The sequence below is a fragment of the Panthera pardus genome, unplaced genomic scaffold, assembly GCF_024362965.1.
Source record: "Panthera pardus isolate Hobbes unplaced genomic scaffold, ASM2436296v1 HiC_scaffold_21, whole genome shotgun sequence".
Classification (NCBI taxonomy): domain Eukaryota; kingdom Metazoa; phylum Chordata; class Mammalia; order Carnivora; family Felidae; genus Panthera; species Panthera pardus.
The window spans coordinates 41,732,295-41,753,392 of NW_026526777.1; the positions used below are offsets into that span (position 1 = coordinate 41,732,295).

Consider the following 21,098-nt stretch of genomic DNA (forward strand, 5'->3'; position numbering starts at 1 on the left):
GAGCCAAAGTCGGACGCTTAACTGACAGAGCCACCCAGGCGCCCAAAAAAAGCAAATTTTAAGGAATTTCTCTTGTTCCTTTTCTTGGTCCTTCCATTCCTCATTTAACCAAATTCTTGTTAGAAACTACAAATCAGGAGCGCCTGGGTGTCCCAGTGGGTTGGGCGACCAACTTAGCTCAGGTCATGATCTCACAGCTTAGGTTCCAGCCCCACCTTGGGCTCTGTGCTGACAGCTTGGAGCCTGGAGCCTGCTTCGGATTCTGTCTCCCTCTCTCTGCCCCTCCCCTGCTCACATACTGTCTCTCTCTGTCTCTCTCAAAAATAAATATTTTTTTTTAAATTTAAAAAAAAGAAACTACGAATCAGTTTTTGGATTTAAGAGAAAGAAGGGAATCTTACTAATTGAGTTCCAAACAGATAATTTCTCTTTGTTTTTTTTCAAAAAAGAAAGAAATTTTTGTATCTTTGTATTAAACTTTGAAATACAGCATTAAAAAATTGAATTGCTGACAGTTTTAAAGCAGTATAAGTAGAAGAGCTTTAATAATTAGAAAAAGCTCCCACCCACTCAGTTCACTCATTCAAATTCAATAGGAAATTGAATTTAGATATCATAGGGATGACTGGTTAGAAAATAATTGAAATTTTGTTCACGAAATGGTAATGGGAATTAATTGTAGTTTTCAAGAGAAAACGGACTGTTCAAAGATGGATCTAAGGGTGCATGGATGACTCGGTTGAGCATCCAACCATAGCTCAGGTCATGATCTCACAGTTCGTGGATTTGAGCCCTGCGTCAGGCTGTGTGCTGACAGCTTAGAGCCTGGAGACTGCTTTGGATTCTGTGTCTCCCTCTCTCTCTGCCCCTCCCTCTCTCATGCTCTGTCTCTCTCTGCCTCTCAAAAATAAATAAAAAACATTAAAAAAATTTTTTAAATATTTAGTCATTTTCATAGTGTAAGAATTGTAAAAATATGTAAAATGATAATTCTTGTAGTGCATTTGTTTGTTGCAGATTTCTATAGAATATTAACCAGGTATAAGTTGCCTGTAGGCTTCTCATTGTATATAGTATTTGGTGATCTTTTAATATAATAATTTCCAAATAGTCATAGGAGATAGTGAACTAGAAAAATCGGTATGTGTCTGGCATTGTTACGGTTCTCCCCTTCTTTTCAGGAAATATAGGAATTTGGGTTATGATAAAATTTGATTTGGGTTAATTCCTTACTTTTGATTAGTACTTTCATATTCACCAACTCATTGAGAACACTGAGACAGGTTATTGTAGCAGTTAAAAGTTTAGGCCTGAGACCTGGGCTCTAATCCTAGCTCTGCCACTAACTTCCTTTGTGTCCATGGACAGTTTCCTTCTTTAGCCTTATTTCTCCGTTTTAAAACTGAGAATAAAAATGTTACCTGCCCTGTGGTTGTAAATGTTAAGAGAGATAATCCACACAGCTTATTATAGAACATAGTAAGTATTCAGTAATTGCTAGCTATAATTTGGTTCTCTTTTAAATGTTTTTCAAAGTTCCCTTTTAAAACTGTAAATATTCCATATTCTTTGACTTTTTCTTAAGTCAGATGTATGAATAAAAAATGCAAGGGTAAAATTGTTCTAGCATGGCTTAAAGTAGCAAAAGTTTGAAAAAATAATGTAAATTCCAAGTAATATGAAAACAAAATAAATTCCAGAACATTCACGTGAGAGAACACTATCAAGCCCTTAAAATCATGATATTAAGAGGATATATAGTAATGTTATGTACTCTTAACAGAATGTTACATAAAAATATAAACATTGCACACATAGATAATGATCCCAATTCTGTACAGCACATGCACATACATATCTGTTCATGGAGAAGATATTTCAAAATAGTGGCTGGGATAGTGATGAATGGTAAGAGTACTGATAATCTTTCGTAACAAAGACTAAGTAATTACTCTTACCACAAGAAACTTTTATTTTTTTAATTTTTATTTAAACTTAATGAGTGGAGGTATGGCCTAAAATTCAGTTTTGCTGTGGAGTTTATTTAGTTTGAATGCTGTGTAAACACTGGAGATGTACATTATGTCCTGTTCATAGCTTTCTAGGAGGATCTGCTTCATCCGTAGAAGATTTATAGGGCTGCTTCTGGACTTTATGTGCCAGAAATAAATGGTCAGAATTGATGCTTCTGTGTGAAACCCTCAAGCCCCATAATTCTGTTAAACCTTTTTGGGGAATGCACCTGAATTAAGATCGAAGACGTGATTAAGATTACATTTATGCAGTTCTTTAGGACTTCGAGAAGGCAGAACATGCAGAGGGTTTTGTGTAACAAAATCATCAGGTATTTTAGTCTGCAGGATTTATGTATGCTACCCTTTAACAAAGTTAAATAGAAACTATTAAATGTGAGTCTGAGGAGCACATAAACTTTGGTATAAGAATTAAAGGCTTCTTATTCTACTAAATCTATTCCAGCTTATTTAGATATTTCAGATTCCTTCCTTTAGTAACTAGAGCCATTTCTCAGTGTTCTTTAGGCTCTAAGCTGTTGTTGGTAATGTTTCTCAGGATCTTTCCCAAATAAAAGGACTTTACTTCTCTTTATGTGAATAAAAATTCTACCACTAAAGATTTCAATAAGTTCAGAAAAAAAAGCAATGCTTTTCACTGGCTAACATTCAATAAGTTCAGTCAATTGCAGTCCACTTGCACTAATTTGTTCCAGGCATCCTGGAACAGGAAAGACTTGCTCTTGTATGCCCTTCTCTTCAGAAATTTTAGCATTCTGGAAGTAGTGAATCTTAATTTTCTTTAAGGGAAATAAATCAATTTAAGTATTTAAAAAAAAAATGCAGATGTGTCCTAGGATTTTATATCTAGTTTCAGGAGGAATTCCTTATAGTTGATCTGTGAACTTATGGTTAAGAATGCCAGTTTTTAGGGTGTCTTTGATTTTCTTTTGTGTCTATTTTTATGTCTTGGGAACTCTTTGAATAGTGTTTTTCCTTTTATAAAGGAGAATTCCCACCCTGTTCCTTCTTAGAAATATTGTATTATTTATATTTGAATACTTATTTTCCTTAATTTGATGCTTTTTAAATGTTAAACCTAAGGTCTGATTTCTTTGTGAAAGAGTCAGTGAGGTGCTAATGCACATTCAGAGTTAAACACTGAGGATGTGGCGTTGTAACCCTGTAACAAAAAGCATATCCTTCTGTCTCTCAAAGGAGCATATCATTACTTTGACAATTGACAAAGCAAAGGTAGGATTAAACACCTCTTACTCTCAAATTAAGTGAAATATTTATTGAAATAATTATGATCTCTCCTAGTATTTATTGAATAACAAGTATTTTGCCTACACCAGGCCGCTCGGAGAAATATAGGAGCCAAGGTGTGTACAAAGTTTAGTGACCTTGGCATAAGACACAGAAGAGAGCTGAAAGATGTTTAGATGAATTGAGTTTAAATAACTAAGTCACCTGAAGAGAACTGCATTTATGCTAAGGAGTATGCATTTGTTTTAAGATCTAAATTGTATGATAAAGTTGCCTAAACATAGAATTTAAGCTTATACTGTCTTGTCTTCCCTAAACATGTGCTGTGTTTCACCTGGTGACAGATATCCTAAATGTGGGTAGAACTTTTTCACCCCCTGGATTTATGATGTGTCCTATTTTAAGTGTACAAGTGCATCAGGCCATATTATTTCCCTCCTTACTCTTTTACAAATCTCACAGTAAGCCCCTTCATCTGCCTCCTGTCTCTATCTTTAGCTTCATTTTAGATTACTTTCACTTGGTATGGTTCAGCAGTACTGGATATTTTTCTCAAGTCAGCCATGCTCTCAACACTCACATACTTCCTCCTGCCCCATATCCCTCAGTTCCTTCTTTATATCTCAGTTGAAGTGTCTTTTGTCAGGAAGACTTGCTTGACCACTATACACAGGCTTAGTTCCTGTTATCATGCCCCCTTAGCATCCTGTGCTTTCTTTTTTATTATGTGCATTGCTCTTATAATTACTTGCTTAGTTATCTGTTTTCTCTCAAAGGGATTGTGTTAGCACTCTTGATCAGTGCATGCCTGGTCAATAGCACAGTGCCTGGCACATAACAGGTATTTTAGAAAATATTTGCTGTTGAATATATAATATTGATATTTAAGATTTGTTATTAGACTCATACATTAAGTAGCTTGAGAAATGGTATCACAATTAAATCATTCTTTTGTCTAGGTTTAAATTGTTTTTAATTTTTAAATTTGTTTGCCTTCAAACCTTAGACAATTTAATCTTTTTTTATGTTGAAATAATTTTAACCTTAAAAGTTGCAAGAATAGTAGTTTATCTATGCTCTTTAGCCAGTTTTCTTCAGTGTTGACATCTCACTTAACCATAGCAGTTAGTAGAACCAGGAACTTAACATGTTGGTACAATATTATTTACTAAACTAAACATGTTGGTACAATATTATTTACTAAACTATAGACCTTATTAGAATTTTACCAGATTTTCTCTTTGTGTCTTTTTCTGTACAAGGATCCAAGATGAAATCCCACATCGCATTGAGTTACTTACCTGTTTATTCTCCTTCAATCTGTGACAATTCCTTAGTTATGACTGTGACACTTTGTTGAATACCGGACTTTGATGAGTTTTTTGTACAATATCTTTTAAGTTTTTTTTGGTCTGATGTTTTTTCATTCGTAGATTCAGGTTATGCCTTTTTGTCAAGAATACCACAGAAACAATGTGCCCTTCACAATGCATTATTTCAGGTGGTACATGATGTTGATATGTCTTATTGGTAATGTTTACCTTGATTACTTGCTTAAAGGGTGTCTGCCTAGATTCTGCACTGTGAAGTTACTATTTTTCCCTTTGTATGGGCAAATATCTTCTTGCTCCTCAAATTTTTGTGTACTGATTAAGCATCCATAGGTTTATCTTAATCTGCATCAGTTAAATACTGTGGTGGTTTGCCTAATGGTGATTTTACATTCCTCTCATTCCTTCTTTTTTTTTTTTTTTTTTTTTTAATGATTGTTTATTTTTGAGAGACAGAAACAGAGCACAAGCAGGGGAGGGGCAAAGAGAGAGGGAGACGCAGAATCCAAAGCTGTCAGCACAGAGCCTGACATGGGGCTCGAACTCACAAACTGCGAGATCATGACCTAAGCTAAAGTCGGACGCTTAACTGAGTGAACCACTCAGGCTCCCTTTTTAAGTCTTCTTTTAAAAAGTTTTATTTATTTATTTTGAGAGAGAAAGCATGTGTGTGCATGCACATATATGGGGATGGGCAAAGAGAGAGGGAGGGAGGGAGGGAGGGAAGGAGAGGGAGAGAGAGAGAGAGAGAGAGAGAGAGAGAGAGAGAGAGAGAGAGAGAGGATTCCAAGCAGGCTCCATGCCATCAGCGCAGAGCCTGACACAGGGCTTGATCCCACAACCATAGGATCATGACCTGAGCTGAAATCAAGAGTCGAATGCTTAACCAACTGAGCCACCCAGGAGTCCCTCATTCCTTCTACTTTTACTAATTAGATTTCTTCTGTAAGGGAGAGCTGTCTTTTCCCCCACATTTATTTACTTATTCAGTTAATTATTTGGATCAATATGGACCTGTGGACAGTTGTTTTATTCTATGGATTATAATACAATATTATCCTTTATTTTATTCCTTTGGACTTTGGAAGCTTCTTCAGGCTGGGGCTGGCTCTTATGTCATTTTGACATACCCCCATCCTTTTGTGAGAATTTATTTTCAGGTATTAAAGATATTCGAGGTTCATCTCATATTTTCCCTGCCCCAGCCCTGGAATCAATCTCTTTTCCTAAGAGCCCTGACTCCTTTTATTGGAGATGGTATTTAAAAATCAAGGTCTGAGCTCTAGATGTGCTCATTGTTAGAGTAACATTTTTCCTACATTCTGATAGTGGATAGAGCCAGGGTGTGTGTGTGTTAACCCTTGCATAAACACGCTATCTATTTCTGTGTTTCTTTATCTACATATATTTAACAACCATTAATTCAAACGGATATCTCTGATTCCACTCAACACATAAAGTTCGTTGTAGCTTTTCTTCTTTTTTAGCTCCCCAAGGCACAATTCTCTAGTACTCCTTCTTCTCTTCTGTGCCTGAAATTTACCTGACACTCCTTGTCCCAGGAGATATAGACTGTTTATAGTCAATTAATATTCTCGGGGTTGTTATGGTTAGTAATGTTTCTGAGAAGAGTTATTTAAGAGGCTAAGTGTAAGGGAAACAAGGGAGATAATGTGAATATGAATGTTGGGGGTAAGGGAAGAGGTGGTTTTGGAGTACTTAGAAAATGTTCAGGCAGAAGAACAGCTTGTGTTAAGATCCAAAGGTAAGAAAAGTATGGCTGATCCAGGAAAGTGAATATAGTTCAGGATAGCTATATTGGTTGAGACATAGACCTTGTAGTTTTCATGTCATTGTGGTTAGAAAAGATGCTTGATATGATTTCACCCTTCTTAAATTTATTCAGACTTGTTTGGTGACCTAACATATGATGTATCCTGGAGAATGTTTCATGTGTACTTAAGAAGAGTGTGTATTTTGCTATTGTTAGATAGAATGTTCTGTAAATGTCTGTTAGGCTCATCTGGTTAGTTTAAGTCCATTGTTTGCTTATTGATATTCTGTATGGATTATCTGCATTGCTGAAACTGGGTTATTGAACCCATTGAACCATTGAACCATTATTGTGTTTCCGTGTCTTCCTTAGATGTGGGGAATCAACCCCTTCTCTCTGGGAGAAGCTTCTCTCCTCTGGGAGTGCCCAATTGTCTGGCACTTTGCTAGGGGAGTGGGGTTTATGGTGAGAGTGCGTCTCAGTCTTTCCTGATCATTTCACTAAGGGTGATGTGGGCATTTTCTCTTTCGTCTGATATTTAAGAGTCCTCAGCTAGTTTCTGGATTTTTTTTTTCCAGAAAGGAGTTGCTCTGTAAGTTAGTTGTACAGGTGAATTCAGGAGCCTCCTATGTCACCATCTCAATCCATGTATTGTTTTAAGAGGGATGCAGCTACAGAGTATGCTTTAGTTGCTTAGGTGGTAAGTTTGTCTATATGTAATTAGGAGCCAAAACTGTTATTTTTGGGATCAGAAATTGTTTTTGTTTTTTTTTTACTTGAATTGAAAGTGTTCTTTTTTTCCTCGAGAAAATAGGAACTTTGCCACCTGTCCAAATCTCCTATTTAAAATATGCAAAATCACTGAACATTTTTAAAAATTTCATTTTAGTAGTCACTTGTTCATTTCCTAAATTTCAATACTTTATATACTTTTCCTTTGGTCTCATATTTCTCAGTATGATTCTGGGATGCATTTTGTTAATTATCTATTAATGATTGGAAGAGTCTCTTTATTGGTTGTTGCTTTCTGGCCTAATTTGAAGAATACTGAATAGTCCCAAAATACAGAGGAGGAGGGAAGCATATGAAACCCTGACTTTTAGGGAATTTGAGCTAAGAACTTATATGTATATATTTTAGTTGTTATGTTGCTTTGATATCAGAATAAAATTTGGGAATATAGAAGAAATTTTTCAATAATTTATGGAGCTTAAGGAATTAACAAAGAATAAAACATACCTTAATTTTTTGGTACTTTCTTTGTTAGAAACCTGTTTCCTCACTTTTTATATCTGATTGGAATATTGATGTTACATTCATCATAAATGCATTCCATCTTTAGCTGCGTGCCTGGCACTTTAGAGAGAAATGAGATAGTTACATAATTATAGTTCTTTGAAAGCTTTATTCCTGGAATAAGTAACCAGAGTGGTTTTACTTCTTATGGTTCATTCTTGTACTCATCTTTGCAAGAAGAAAAAAAAAAGAAAAAACTGAAAATTCAGTTAAACTAATACTATTCGTCTTAGGTAATCAGATATTTTATATTTCTTTGTTTATAGTAACTCCATTCTTAATAATATTTATGACCTGTTGCTTTGCAGAAGTGAAAAAGAACTGTGATTAGTAATAATTCAGCTGAAGGTGGATTTAACTAGATAAATTTAATTAGTAAGTGGATTTAAATAATGTCAGTCACTTTCCAATTATATGAAGTAAATAATTAGGTTATCAAAATTAGCAAGTGGAAACCATTCAGTAAAGAATAAGTAATTCTCTCGGAAATATCATCTGTATACAAATTAGTATTTTGCCATGATGATTCGATGAAGAACAGTGCTGGAAGAAAGTCCTTTATTTATTGTCTTTCAAGGGAATTCATTTCCAAATCTCCCATCCATACTAAATCCTGAAATTGATTTGCCTTAGCAGTTGCCAGCAGCCAAGCAGTTCCTTTTCAAATGGTCTTGCCCTGATTTTTTAAAAGAAAGCTTTGTCTTTTGCTAAATCTGAATTTTGTTACAATGCTTTACCTGTGTAGCCCCCAAAGGAATAGTCTGAGATACTCAAATTCTTGGTGTAGATGCTTAGAATGTGAGTAACAGGGTAATAAATCCTGGGGTGCCTGGGTGGCTCAGTCAGTTAAGTGTCTGACTCTTGATATCGGCTCAGGTCATGATCTCAAGGTTCATGAATTCAAGCCCTGCCTCAGGCTCTGAGCTGACAATGTGGAACCTGCTTGGGATTCTCTCTTTCTCCTTTTCTCACTGCCCCTCTCCCGCTCTCTCTCTCAAAATAAATAAACTTTTTTTAAAAAACAAGGTAACAAATCCTTTTGTTTTACAGGGTAACAAATCCTTTTGAAGTAAAATTGTTTTCTTTGTTGTCAGTGAATTGGAAAGAAGACTTAATTGTCAGCTTGTGTATTATTAAAATTAATTTTTAACAAAAAATCCCTATGCAGTTATTGGAAGACACTTGTAAGGAGTTCAGAAAATTCACATTGCTACAATAAACTTTCAGTCTGATCTTATTTATGTGAAAAGTATTTCTCAGCAGTTATATCTATAAGATGAAAAATAGTGCCATCAGTGTTTCTTAATTGTCTCATTCTACAATATTCTTAAATTCTACCAATGTGATATTCATCATGCTAGCAATAATGTAACATTTATCAGTGGGTATATGAGCTAATTGGGAGGAAAGCTCTATCTATTTAAATTTAAAAATTAAGTTTATTTTCCAATTCCCAGTAAAATTTTACTTATGTTTAATACTTTCAAAATTTATTACATATTTATATTGTGTTGATGTAGTATGTTCTAATAATTCTAATGATAACCCAGTCCAGAAGAAATTTTAATATTTAGAGCTTTATGGTTAGGAAAGTTTTTGTATTTAAATTGTAATTTATGTATATTTAATGGCTAGGAAGTATGATAGGATGATCAATAAATGACTTTCAAACCTAAAAATATATTAGAATAAATTCTGTAATATGAGTAGAGTAGAAATGCAAATTCAAGAAAACAAAATGGGAAAAAAAAACCCAAAATGATATAAAATTTCCAACTGTTAAAGAAGAGCTTGTTGTGTGTATATTTAATAATGAATGATAGTAGTTACCATATTGTGATGGCATTTAAATTCCATTAGCCACATTAGAAACAGTGTCATTTTGGAGGACACAGAACAAGATGGAGTCGGCTGGCGTAGGCCCGCCCTTTCACTGAGAAGCAGATGGGAAACTAAGGAGAGGTAGAGGATGATGATGTTTTCACTAAAATTCGGCCCCAAATGCCAGGCTTACCTCTGGGTTTCTGTTGGTTCGCAAACTGGGCGCTAGACACGAAGGGCAGGGAGAGACGAAGAAAAAGGCAGGCCGCTCCGCATTGGGAGGTGGCAGGTTTAACCAGCAAGGGGACTTATCCACAAGGTTTATCTTGGCATCAGCGAGAAGGATCTCTGGATCACCCGCCAGAATCCTAAAAGTGGATATGAAAGCCTTAACTGCGTTCAGTCCCATCTACCGTCCAGGGGGTCTCAACAGCATATTGCCCTCCATGCTGCACCCTTGAACAGGATGACCACTCTGGGAACAGCAGGCAGAGTGTACATTTCTAGGACAAGCGGGGGGGGGGGGGGGGGGGGGGATGACGGTCACCCTCGCCAGTTACTAGGTCAATCAGAGGTTATGTCCTCTTGATGACCTCCTCCAAGTTGAGCTCTGGTTTTGGTTGGCAACATTAGTTGTTCTCCCTGAGAAAGTTGGCCTAAATTACTTAGTCTCTGATTACCCCAAAGAAAAGTCCATACTTAGTATTTCATATGGATTGTGCCCACTTCATTGTCACACCAAGCATGTGATCTACAAATTTACTAATGCCCTCTTAACTATTTTTTTCATGACGAAATCCAGCACAAAATGAACAGAGTATTTTGAGGCTTTCATTGGGAAGCACATCAACACATAAAAAAGTTCTTTTGACTCCACAGAGAAGTATAATAATGTGCAGGCATACACAAACATGATGAGGGACATTAATAATTTCTCTGGACCGAATTTTGTACCATGTCTCTAGTCAATCACCAGATGTTTGTAAAATAAATAGGTGCAGGGACATCTGGGTGGCTCAGTGGAGTAAGCGTATGACTTCGGCTCAGGGGTTCAAGCCCCGCATGGGGCTCTCTGCTGTCAGTGAAGCCTGCTTTGGATTCTCTGTTCCCTTCTCTCTCTGGGCCTGCCCCGCTTGTGCTCTTTCTCTCTCTTTCTCAAAAATAAAACATTAAAAAAAAAAAAAAAAAAAAAAGAAACAGTGTCATTTTGTTTTAAACTGTAAATAATTACAGTGCACCAAAAATTACATTTAAACTATTTAAATGTGTACAGAATCTTTTGTCATAACTTAAATATATGTAAGAAAGTTTTCCAAAATTCTTTTAGAGGTTACAGGGACAAAACACGTTTGAAAACACTAGCATATAATACCTGCTTTACTATTGAGTTGCGCTCATGTTAGAATTACCAGTATTTCATTTATTATTTTTTTATTTTTTTTGCCTAGCAGACATTAGGTAAATATTCATTGAGGTGATAAATACTTTTGATTGTATCAGAGTTAGTGCCAATAATTTCATCTCAATTACATGTCACTGTCTGAATTAAAAGAATTTTTTGTTGTTCTACCATGACTATTTTAAAAGCACTTTTAATTAATCTCATCTGATGGAACCTCAAAATAGATCATAAAGTTTTGCTTAGGACCCTTCAGTGTAGTTGGGTTTTGCAGAAAATAGCAGCTTTAATTATGGAATAGGAAATTTGGAACTGCAGGGGGACCTAGAGATTGCCTAATGAAATGCTCTCATTTGTCAAAGAGAAAACAAGAGCCAGAGATTCACTTACTCAAGGTAATGCAGGTAATTGACAATAGAACCATATCCAATATGTCACTAAAACCATATTGATTTCAATATTGTCTCTTGAATTTCTCCACTTCTTATCTCCAGTGGCTTCACCCTGGTTAAGGCTATCATGGTAACTATTGTGCTACATCTGAGTGGTCTCCCATATCCCTTTATTTACAAAGCATATCTGATCACAATTATTCCTCTGCTTAAAATTCTTCAAAGATGTCTCGTTGGTCATAGGAAAAAGGCTAGCCCTTTATTTTTCAAGATCCTAACCAATCAGATCCCTGCTTGCCTGTTTGGCCTTAACTGCCACCATTGTTGTCCTTGCCCCCTGGATTCCATCCAGTCACATATTCTTTAGTTTCTCAAATGTACTATGCCTCCTTCCACAGCATCTATATGCTTAGAGCACTTAAGCTGTATCTAAATGCCTACTTATCCTTCAGATTTCATCTGAGGTGACACTTCTTCAGAAACTCCCACACCTCCCTTCCCGCAACTCCTTGTAGACTAGATAGATCCCACTGCTATTTTTTCTCATGTTTACATTTTCTTCAAAACCCATATTACGTTTTGTGTATTTGTGTGATTATTTGGTTAAAGTCTGTTTCCTCAGGTAGAGTGTAATCTCTGAGGGTGGAGTCTACACGCATTTTGCTTATTATTGTATCCCTGGTGCCTGCCTGGTACATACAAGGGACTTAATACTTGTTGAATGAATGACTCCCAGTTCTATTTCTACTACACCAGTGATTTTAGAGTAACATTTTTATTTTTGAAATCTTCTTAGCCATATGCTTTATATAATTCACCCATCTGTTGATGAAGTAGCATTTGAGAAAAAATAGAATTTCAAGTTATTTATTCCTAATTTGTAAATCACACTTAAAAAAAAAAACACCTTTTCTCCTTAAAAACATGAAATCAGTAGTGCTAAATATTCTTCCTATATGTGATGGAACCCAGTCACATGTTAATTTTTATTCATCAGCTCTTTCATTTATGAGTAGTTTTTGAGAGGCTAAGAAGTCATAGCAACTATTGGATATGGAATATAATAAAAATATAAAGAGGTGATATTAAAGTTAGTGCCTCTCCAACTAGTGTTCCACAGAGTAATGTTCTTGGAAGTTTTGCTAGATACTCTACACCCCCTTTCTCATCTTTCCCCTGCCATTCCCCCTCCACCCCAAAGAAAGATTATATTCTTATAAATAACTTTGAGAAACACAATATACTATATCTCCTTCTCATAGAATAATAACAATGCTTATTAGCATAGTAATGCTTCTTTACCCTTAAAGCAGAGTTTTCCAGCTGTGGCACTGTTGACACTTTGGACTGGATAATTCTTTGTTGAGAAGGAGGGGAGAGAGAGGATGAAGTCCTGGCCCTTGTAGGATGTTTAGCAGCATCCCTGTCCTCTATCCATTATATTCTAGCAATACCCTTCCTGTTGTGACAACCCAAAATGTCTCCAGACGTTGCCAAATAACTCCTGGGAGGCAAAACCATCCCCAGTTGAGAACTATTACCTTAAAAAGATCAGTTGACTTCTGTTTGCACTCATACTTCCCAAACTTACTTGAATTCCTTGGAATTCTTCTCCATTCATCTCATACCTAATGTCCTGGGAAATGCTATTTTAAATAATCATTTAGTGAAAGTAAACTAATTCTACTTTTTAGATTCCTGCTTAAAACCCTTCAATATTTTCCATTGCACTTAGAATAAAATTCAAACTCTATGACATGGCCTTCCCATGTGTAAAGGCCTTTGCCTACCGCCCTAATCTTAACCTCCTATCACTACCTGCTGTTCAGTTCCATAGTAACCTGCCTTTCAGGTTCTCAAGCACCCCAGCTCCTTTCCTAATCTGTTATTACCACTCTTGGGAACTATTTTGCTCTTCTCTTGTTCTTTCTCGTCCTTTAGGTTCAGGTTTCAGATTAAATGTCATCTCCTAAGATGAGATCTTTGCTGACCATCTCTTACTCTGCCTGAAGGATAGCTAAACATCCCAGTACCTACCTCCCTTCTTATACCCTGTTGCCTTCACAGCACTTTTCAGTTTGTAATTCTTTTTTTTATTTGTGTGAGTTTCTTTCTGCCTCAGTCACTTGAATGCACAGTCTTTAAGGGACAGGAGTCACATCCATCTTGTTCATCATTACTTATATATCCCCATCATTTAGCACAGAGCCTAGCATCTAATAGGCACAATCATTATTTGTTGAATAAGTAAATGAATGTTTTAATTTATCAGTGCATTTGGAGCTAAAATGTATTTTATTGAGATATAATTCAGATACTACAAAATTTACCCTTTAAAAGTATATAATTTAGTAATTTCTAATACATTCACAAATTTCTACAACTGTCCCTACTGTCTAATTCCAGAACATTTCATCACTCCTCATCCCCTCCTCCTCCCCCCCCACAGCCCATGCCAACCACTAATTTACTTTCTGCTTCTGTGAATTTGTCTGCTCTGGACATTTCATGTAAATGGAATGTGTGGTTTTTAGTGCCTGGCTTCTTCCCTTTGCATAACGTTTTCAAGATTTATCCATGCTGTAGCATGTAATAGTACTTCATTCATTCTTATGGCTGAATAATACTCCATTATATGGGTAGACCATATTTGGTTTATACATTAGTCAGTTGATATATTGACACTTGGATTGTTTTCACTTTTTGGCTATTACAAATAATGCTGCTGTAGACATTTGTGTATAAGTTTTTGTGTAAACATGTTTTCGCTTCCCTTGGGTATGTATCTAGAAGTGGAATTGCTAGATCATATGGTAATTGTATATTTAGTTTTTTGAGGAACTGCCAAACTGTTTTCCAAAGTGCTTGCACCATTTTGACATTCCCACCAGCAATGTATGAAGGTGCGAATGTCTCTTCATTCGTGTCAGTATTCGTTATTGTCTGTTTGTCTGTCTCTCTCTTTTTTAATCATAGCCATCCTAGTGGATATGAAGTGGCATTGTGGTTTTGATTTGCATTTCCCTAATGATTGTTGATGTTGAAATGTTTTCATATGCCATTGGCCATTTGTATATTTTTCTGGAGAAATATTTATTCAGATCCTTTGCCCATTTTTTAATTGGGTTATCTGTCTTTTTATTGTTGAATCCTAAGAGTTCTTTATATATTCTGGATACTAGACCTTATCTGATATGTGGTTTGTAGATATTTTCTCCCATTCTGTGGGGGTTCTTTTACTTTCTTCATAGTGTTCTTTCAAACACATAAGTTTTTAATTTTGATGAAGTCCAATTTATCAACTTTTTCTTTCATCCCTACTGCTTTTTATGTCATATCTAAGAAACCATTGTGTCATCTAAGGTCATGAAGATTTATGCCTGTTTTTTTTTGAAAGTTTTATAGTTTTAGCTTTTACATTTAGGTCTTTGATTCATTTAGCTGTTTCATATATGGCATGAGGTTGGGATGCAACTTAATTCTTTTGTGCATGAATATCCAATTATTGGAGTTTCATTTTTTTTAGTGCTTATTTTTTTGAGAGAGAAAGAAAGAGAGGGAGTATGTGACTGGGGGAGAGGCAGAGAGAGAGAGAGAGAGGGAGAGAGAATCCCAAGCAGGCTCCACCCTGTTAGGGTGAAGCCTGATGCAGGGCTCGATCTCATAAACCATGAGATCATGACATGAGCCAAATTCAAGAGTCAGACGCTTAATCAACTGAGCCACCCATGTGCCCCTGGAGTTTCATTTTTTAAAACTTAATAAATACATCATAATTTTTTGCAAACATTATTAACATCATTTCAACATTAGCAGTTTCAAAAAATAATGTATGAAGCACATACTGTCTACCAGACATTATGTTGGACATAAGATCTAAAAAGATAAAAAAAAAAAAAAATCCCTCCCTTCAGTATCATAGAGCTGGAAATTAAGAACATGGAAAGTTGTAATAAAAAGTTGAACGGGGGGCGCCTGGGTGGCTCAGTCGGTTAAGCAGCCGACTTCGGCTCAGGTCATGATCTCACGATCCGTGAGTTCGAGCCCCGCGTCGGGCTCTGTGCTGACAGCTCAGAGCCTGGAGCCTGTTTCAGATTCTGTGTCTCCCTCTCTCTGACCCTCCCCTGTTCATGCTCTGTCTCAAAAATAAATAAAACGTTAAAAAAAAAAATTAAAAAAAAAAAAGTTGAATGGAACATATAAGATATTTGAAGAAATTAATAATGGTTTTAAGAAGTAGATTTTTGAGAGACTGCATGTGAAAGTAGAATGACAGTCTCGTATAAAAAGAAAAATATTCCTGACAGTTGCAGCAAAAAGCACTTGATGGTGGTTGCTATGCAGTCGGGATGTTTTACCTTGATTAGTTCTCTTAGAGTCATTTGCTATTAATTTCCTAATTTGGGGGTGGATGAGAAAAAAATTTTCTGTCATCTCCAAATTTGAGGTAAAATTTTGACCATAATAGAACGACAAAGAAATCTGTCCCTCATTTTCTCTCCCTGTCTCTTTAGTATAGCTGACTTAATATTTATTTAATTCAGAGCAAAGGGTTCTCTACAGCAGTGTTCTCTGAATCATTCTTGACCAATTCTGGATTTTTTTCACCCCTTTGTCTTCCAGGGATTTTTCCTGTTGATGCTAATCTTAGAATTGTTGACATGTGTTGTTAAGATTTGTAGTTATTTATGCTACCTTTTTTAAAAGTAGGCTTAATCTTTTGAGATTAATTACTGAATTAAGGACATGTTAAATTCATTGTATTAGTGTGCTTGGGCTGTCATAACAGAATACCATAGACTGTGTGGCTTAATCAGTAGAACTTTATGATCTCACAGTTTTGGAGGATTAAAATGCAAGATCAGGTGCAAGCTCTTCTAGTATGGCTCGCAGAGGGCCTTTTCTGGCTACTTTTCACCTGCCTTTCCTCGGTGTCCACATACAGGGGTATTTCTGATGTCTCTTTCTCTTCTCATAAGGACACCAGCCCTTTTGGAATAAGGCCATCCTTATGATGTCATTTCATCTTAATTAACCTCTTCAGAGGCCCTGCCTCTGAATACAGTCACATCGAGGAGGTACCTGGGTGGCTCAGTTGGTTAAGTGTCTGACTCTTGATTTTGGCTCGGGTCAGGATCTCACAGTTTGTGAGTTCGAGCCCTACGTTGGGCTCTGTGCTGACAGTGTGGAGCCTGCTTGGGATTCTTTTGTTTTCTGCCCTTCCCCTGCTTGTGCGCTCTCTCTCAAAATAAATAAACTTTAAATACAATCACATTGGGGATTAGGGATTCAACATTTAAATTTTAGGAGAGGGTGGCTGCACAGTTCAGTGCATAACATTTCAGTAACAAATAGATGTCACTTTTATATTCTTTATTTTATAATAAGAAAATATAGTGAGTTTCTGTAAAATTTACATTGTTACTGGAGGGGGAAAAAACCTCGTGTTACTAGGTTCTCTACACCTGTATTTTCTCAACTCTAAAACGGGAAACTGGCTAGTTGATTTCTGAACGCTAAAATTCTGTTTCTTCAGTTTAGGATTATTAATTTCTAACATTATTCAGCAGATAGGTTATAGGAAGCATAATAGAAATTGATATTCTAGAAATCAGCATTCCACCAACTTCTCATAACTGAGGTGAAGGGCTTAATCATCCTGTTTTCATCTAAATTCTGATACAGTTAACTTTTTTTCAACTAGCTGTGCTGGTTAGATTTTACTATGTATAATTTAAAGATTTGTATGCCGCATGTTACTTTTTTTCCTTCCAGTTAATAATACTCTTTATACAATGTAATTTATTTATCATTCGTGGCTACATCTCATTGTAATGAATTCAATATATAGATAGAATATAGATAGTGAAATGTGAGATTCCCTTTCATACCTTCTCCTCTTTCAAATGAAATAACCACAATTAACAGTTTGTTATGCATTCTTCCAGTCTTCTTTCTATGAATGTACATATGAATATTGATTTATGCACATATTTTTTCATAAATGAGATCATGCTGTATATATTCTCTTATTTAAATTTTTCATCAGCAGTGTCTTACAATTTTCATACATAACCAGGATGTATGTCTATCTTTTTTAAATGGCTGCATAGTGTTATATGATATTATAATTTATCTGTTCCCCTTTTGTTGGATGTTACTTTGTTTTATTACTATTAAAAACAGTGTTGCATGAACATCCCTGTGCACACATCCTTTTGTGCAGAGATTCCTTTAGAAATATTTCTTACATGTGGGATTGAACACACTGAAAATTTTGATGGCCCTTCCTAAATGGATTTGCAAATTTACATTCTCACCAACAGGGAGCAAGAGTTCATTTACCTTTACCATTGCTGAAAAAATACTTTAAAATTTATTCCATTATGATGGTTGAAAAATTATATTTCATTATTTTGAAGTAACATCTGATATCTGGGCTGTTAAGCATCCTTTCTTTTGTTCATTGGCCATTTGTATTTTTCTATGGATTCCTTTAATGTACCCATTTTTCGTATGGAATATCTTGTAATACTGATTTGTAAGAAATTTTTAAAGTCTATTTTGCATGTGAATCCTTTATTTTAAATGTTGCAGATACATTTTCCCTGTCTTTTAACTTTGCTTCTGGTATCTTGTAGAATGGAGATTTTTCATTATGTGAGAATGTCAATCATTCTCTTTATGGCCTGTTTTGTGTAGTGTGTAGGGTAACTTTCCCCATGTAGGGTTATTTAATTTTTTTCTGCTATTTTCTAATATTGTTTCTTTAACTCCATTTGGAGTTTATTTAAATGGATGGCTCAACCCTGTTTTTATATAGTCCATTCTTTCCTCACTGATTTGATGCTCCCTTTATCTTAATCTTAAATCTCTGTGTACAAGTTTCCCCCAAAATAGACTGTTCCTATGAAACCTTTCATAAGCCAAAATGATGTATAGTGAAGATACTGTTACCATTAATTTATATAGAAACAATTTTTAGTGTTCCCAGGCCCCCCAAATACCCTCTCTTATGCTTTTCTGATACCTTAGGATATACTTTGGTCACAGATGCACAAAATAAATCAAGATAAGGCACAGATGCTCACTGACATGGTTCAAAGCTATGGTGGCTTGATGCTGAGATACTGAGTGCAGTTCTCGGGGAAGGTGCTTTGTGGGGTCACTCTCACTGCCCAGGGTGCTGGCTGCCTTTGTAATGGCCTGCTGCAAAACAAATGCTGAAAACTTTAAAAAACATTTTTTTGTAAAAGCAGAAATCCTCTTCAGGTTTCTTTTCAGTTAGCAAAAACAGGTACTGATGTTATGTCTTTTTATGTAAAAGTAAAGTGGTGTAACTTGAACTTTCAAAAAGGGAAAGTATCTGTATATGCAAATCTATTTCTTTGTATAATTCTTCCCTCTTTTTGCTATTACTTTTCTCTCTTTTTTGCTATTACTTTTTAGTGTTGCTGTAAGCTTGTCTTACCCTCTTGTAATTTGTGGGCATTAAGTTATATGGGAACCAGAAATCTACATAAGAGACTGCTGGTATTTTAGATAAAACACTCTCTCGTTGAGGAAATGAAGAATTCATATGAGATTGATTCATGAGTAGAATGTTACATACTTTAATACATGAGGCTTATTTAGGTTTTTTGGTTTCTTTGTTCTTGGTAATATTTTAAATAGTTGATGTTGCTGAATATGCAACCTCTATATAAATATTAGTATGTTAAAATTATTATTATTATTTTTTTTAAGTTTATTTTATTTTTTGAGACAGAGAGAGACACAGCATGAGCAGGGAAGGGGCAGAGAGAGAGGGAGACACAGAATGTGAAGCAGGCTCCAGGCTCTGAGCAGTCAGCACAGAGCCCGACGTGGGGCTCGAACTCACGAACTATGGGATCGTGACCTGAGCCGAAGTCAGACGCTTAACCGACTGAGCCACCCAGGCGCCCCTGTTAAAATTATTTTTAAAACAAGCTATATTTAAATCGCTTTGGTGAACAACTTTATTTCCATCATCTCATGTTAATGTGTGTTAATGAAAGCTCTCTGTTAATAGGGAAACAAAGTAAGTATGACCAAGCCCATATTTCGGTTTTAGGTTTTCTTTCCTAACAATACAATGAAGAATAAAATAAAAATGAAAAGAAAATAGGTAATTAACTCTTATTTTAAATCAGCTACAGCTAGAAGTTATTATAAGAGTAGCATCTGTTACCATGGATCATCTCTAACTCAAGGTCACCTTGAAAGAAAGCTTTGACCTGCTTTATACTTTGAAAAAATAATTCTCAGTGGCCTTGGGCAGCTATAGCCTTTAGTGTACCTAAATTATTGAGCTTACATGAGGAAGTTAAGAGTGGCCATCCTTTCTTCCCTGCAAAATCGGTAGAATCCTGCATTATCTATTAAGTTCTAAAGCATAAGAAATAAAGAAGTAGATATACAAATAAAACTCAAGGTTTTGTGTAGTGGTATTTTTTTTCACATTTGCGTTACTCAAATTAAATGAATAGATTTGACATGCTTATTAGAACTTCATTTTTTTTTTAATTAAAAAATTTTTTTAATGTTTATTTTTGAGAGAGACAGACAGAGTGCGAGAGGGGCAGAGAAAGAGGGAGACACAGAATCTGAAGCAGTCTCCAGGCTCTGAGCTGTCAGCACAGAGCCTGATGCACAGTTTGAACTCAAGAACTGCGAGACCATGACTTGAGTTGAAGTCGGATGCTTAATTGACTGAACCACTCTGGCACCCCTACAACTTCACTTTAAACTTTTGTTTTTGTTTAAAGTATCTCTGATACAAAGAAATAGTATATATGTAGGTGTTGCATATTACTCAAGGAAATACCATTTTCTCTTATTCCTGGATAGTTGAATTGTTTAAGGGTTTTGGGGATTGCACTAAGATTTGAAACATCTGAGGGACATAAAAGAATCTATACTTTTTCCTAGACATTTTAAGCTTAGGATGCCCGAGAGATCCAGAAATAGGATAGTTCTGTATTATAATTAGCATCTGGAGTCTAGTCAAATCTCACTTGGGCAAGAAACATACCCATTTAGGCTTGGGGAGGTGGGTTTCCTGAAGCTACATATGTCTGTACTTACGATATTCAGTAAATTAATAGCTATATGATAGAACTCACAAAGTGGATCCAGCCTGCAGAGACATATATTGATTGGCCTATACTGTGTTTTTAAAATATCTAGATTTTATGACTTCTCCTGAAAATTGGAAGATCTGACAACCTTAACCACCTGTTGCCACAGGGCAGCAACTAGCTAGATGGACATATGCTCTCACTTGCCAGAATGCATACCACTCCTTATCCTGAAGATGTCTGTTGCCATTTATCACTATACTTGCACAGTCACCCATTTGCTCAACCCACTTATGTTCATACCCAGCATCTGTAGCCTTAAAATATCTAATTTATAACCATCAGTCTACATTTTTCTATGCTGGTGCAGCTAAGTGAAAATGAGTTGATAGCAATTTAATATAGTAGGAACAATTGATTCATTTTTTTTTTCCAGGAACATATTACATATTCATGTCTTCATTTTTGTTCCTTTTTTTATTCCCTGAAATATTTACTTTTGCTGAATCCTATTCATTTTCAACTCCCAACACCTTGACTCTTCCTTGATCACCTCTGTCTCCAGTAGTGTCTTCCTGTCCCCAAGTCTTAGAACACTTATTTTCTCCACCACTGTAAATTTATCATAGTGGAGATTTAGAGTCTCATCCAGTTAAAAAATGGCTGCATTCCTATAAAGAGGCCTTTTAGTAGTCTTTTCTTA

The 21,098-nt window shown here is 35.7% G+C and overlaps 1 protein-coding gene across 1 annotated transcript in view; it reads left to right on the forward strand.

The window, feature by feature from the left end:
* XPR1 (xenotropic and polytropic retrovirus receptor 1) overlaps positions 1-21,098 on the forward strand; it is a 218,594-nt gene that overhangs the window by 112,138 nt on the left and 85,358 nt on the right. The gene's annotated exons all lie outside the window — the stretch shown is intronic.